Source organism: Dreissena polymorpha, chromosome 12, assembly GCF_020536995.1.
Source record: "Dreissena polymorpha isolate Duluth1 chromosome 12, UMN_Dpol_1.0, whole genome shotgun sequence".
NCBI classification, from domain to species: Eukaryota; Metazoa; Mollusca; class Bivalvia; order Myida; family Dreissenidae; genus Dreissena; species Dreissena polymorpha.
In genome coordinates, this window is record NC_068366.1 from 27,959,553 (window position 1) to 27,963,292 (window position 3,740).

Genomic DNA, 3,740 nt, shown 5'->3' on the forward strand with positions numbered 1-3,740 from the left:
AAAATTGGATTTTGCAATGTTGCTTACAGGAAACACCGGTGTTCTGAATGTAAAAACCACCCCGCGAGAAGCCTGCACGTTACATGACGACCACAAAAGTGTATGTAAAAGTTAGAAACATTAACATGTATGAAGAATATGTTTCTAATACTTAAAAAAATGTAAAAAAATAATTACATGAATATTTGCATGTGTACAAGGTCCCATGGCTATGTAGTATTTTATAGTTTCATGAAGAGCAATGTTAAAGGGACTGTCAACCACGAACGACGAAAAAATAAAAGTTATAAAATTCCGTATTTTGAAACTATAAGTTTATATTGATTAAAATTTTCTCGACTGGTATATAACATTACTTGAAAAAATCATATTTTCAGTATATTCGGTGATAAACTTTCGCGAATTGAAATCGAAGTACATCGCGAAAATAGATGACATAACGATATACACACTATAAATAACGCAAGTAAATTGATCATTTTAATTTGTAAAATATGTACAATTCACGTTCCTGGTTTACCACGTTACGATAATGATCAATCTACTGGCTTTATTGTTAGTTTACTGGTAGTTATCTGGTAGGCATACCCAGTAAAATGTATACCAAATATACCGAACATATTTTTTTTCAAGTACTGTTATATACCAGTCGTAATATTTTAATCACTATAAACTAATACTTGTGAAAAAAATACGGTATTGTACAACTTTCTTTTCTTCGTCGTCGTGGGTTGACAGTCCCTTTAAGGTTTTTTCATTTTTCAATAGACTGGAAAGATTTTGATGATAACGTTGTCAGAATACATGCTTACCAAAGACCATTGCTAGTCAGTGATTTGCGACAAATAAAACTACACCACTAGCATTCCACGATTTTGCATGTAAAACTAAACTTGAAATTTGCGTGTATTACCATATCGTAATGTGCGTTTGTAGTCAAAACAATGTCTCACACCCTTGTATACACATTTATGTCAATCTTTTTGCAGAATCTGTCGAATTGTCGAGTACTTCATTGCCCAGTCGGTCAGGTAAGAAACCCAAAAGGAGAGTGCTTTCACGTATCAAAACAATGGATAGTTGGGCAAGTGTGGGTGATTGTGAAGCTTGTATTGCAAGAACCGATCAAGTTTTCACCAAATACTAATATCAGCGATGTGAATGATTATTAAAAGAGATCGATTTTCATATCGAAAGCGACCTTCGATGGAAAATTGCATTTAGTTATTTTAATTTCATTGAGAAAGCAAACTCTGTACTGATTGACTTTTTTGCCCTAGAGTTGACTTTGCAAGTCGACATGTTTGATCCAGCAGAATTTTTAAACGAAATGAAATGTTCTTAAACAAAAAATGGCTGGTACGGTTAAGTAACGTTTCAGAAAGATGTTCACAAGAATTTACGCCATACAAGTTATCCACTCTATATAATTTTCTCCAAACATCACATACAAATGGTGAACGGGCGTTCATGCAAGAGGTTTATAACTTGATTCGTATCGACCATGGGCTCAAGTTATATGCATCTAACCTCATCGTCATTAATAAAAGCTTTTTCTGCAACCTGCTTCAATTTTCAGAAGACGAAGTTCAGCTGCTTTATCATGAAACGGTTGTACGCATTATCGAGTTTGATAAATATTTCGGTGACAATGAATTTGTACTCTCCTATGATGATCGGGGAAAGGCTAGAGTCAAAGTTTGCTTGGAACAGCTGCCATTCAAAAGAGCGGTTAACGACGCCATTAGTTCAATGAGAAAGGCGATAAACAGCTCTGTACATATTTGCGGGTTGGTGATATTACACATTGCTTTATGTTCTTGAAAAGGACGATCTCATCGGCCTTCGTTACACCACTGCTATACACATAGGTGTATGTATAACAATAAAAGGCAAGTACACGTGGCGATAAAATATGTATAATCATCTTCAACTATGTTCAAATACAACATACCAGTTCTTATGAGCTTAATGTGTATTAAGCCACAGTAAACTTCGTTTTGGATATAAATGTACTGACACATGGTTTTGGCTTTTATGGTGTGTTTCTTGCAGGTGTTCCAGATATGTTCATGAGATTGTTTAACGAAAACTGGATCAGACTTCATATGACTATTTTATATCCCCTCGTAAATGTACCTTGTATAAATTTAAATTGTATATACGTTTTTGTACGTAGTTTGTGCATTTCTAGTGACCTTTATCGATGTTTAAGGGGTACTACCCGTGTTAGTTCCATTTGAGTGTTGTTAATAAATAAAATAATAATAAAACATTATGTACTTGGTATGCATTTTCAGTGCTTTGTTGGCGTTACACAAGTGTGTTCTTATAATTTCAGCAAATAATTAGTACGTTTAAATTAGAACAGAAAACATGGCCATAGAAAGCGTGGTCAATTTATCAATTTATAAGTGTTGGGTTTATTGCCTACGTTTGAACTACCCGATTTTGCGTACCAGGCTTAGTGTTGTTTTTGTGACGCATAGATATGTTGAATAATACATTCTTCCATGCTACAAAACAACGTAGAGTTTGGCTGGCTCCGGTCAACGCTGCTCAAAACCATGTCGCCACTGAAAACCACACGAAGTCGTTTGATTCCAATATGTTATATTGTATATATTTTAATTAATTGTTTTTCTGTAAACGATGTATAATTGCAGATAATATAGAAAATTGCGCTTATTTTCAATTAATTAAAGAAGCTAAAATAACACGGTACAGAAGAGTAATCCTTCAGATTGGAAGCAATTTGCTTGCAATTACAGTTGATGCAGTTTGGGGGTTGGGGAGGTAAAGATGCTATGGGGCGGGCGAGGAGTTTGATAATGCAACGTAGGCGTACAAGTAATAGCATGACTTTTATAATGAGGACCTTAATGGAAAGACGCATGTTATATAAGAACTTATTGTGTGTAAAACAAGACGTTACCCTAAGTTGTCAATTTAGCTTCATATTTTTTCATTTATTAATAATAATATCATTAACAATCATACAGATCCATCCTTATGAAAGGGTTGGTGAAGGTACAGTGGAAAGAATTGATAAAATGTATTTTCAGTGGTCCTCTGTCACATTTCCAAAATTTTAATTCTATACAAATAAATTGTCATATTAAATAATAGTTTTCCAAGTAAAAATTTGTCAAACTTGTCTGACGATAATAGATCATTGTTCATGTACGTTTAACTTGACGCTTAATATAGTTTCTTTGTCGGCATTGTCAGAACTTAAAGCAAGGTCATAATGTATGATCTTATAACAAACTTACTGTTGATAGCATTCAAACACAACATCCACGATGTATAAATTCTATGAAGAAAGTATTAATACAATACACAGACTGTAATATTGGGTAATTGTAGGTTTCCCTACAAATTGACAGAGGCAGATACATTACATTTTGCGATTCATTTCAGCGCTCTCCAACCCACAAAGTCGCCATGGGATGTATTTGATCGAGCAGGTGTGACTATTTTATAAACATAAATACATCTGTATGATACATGTGGTATTACGTTTTTGGTATAAACAGACTAATTTCAGTTTGTTTTTCCTGAAAAGGACAAAGTTCATGTACGGTATGTTGACCTGAAGAGGCAAATATGTGCAGATTAAAAAAAAACTGTTTTTATCCGAAAGCCTGCGTGACAGCGCCTCAACATATAGATTATTTATGTTGGAGTGTTTTTAATTACACGATATAAATTTGAATTAACAGGTGAGACATTAATAT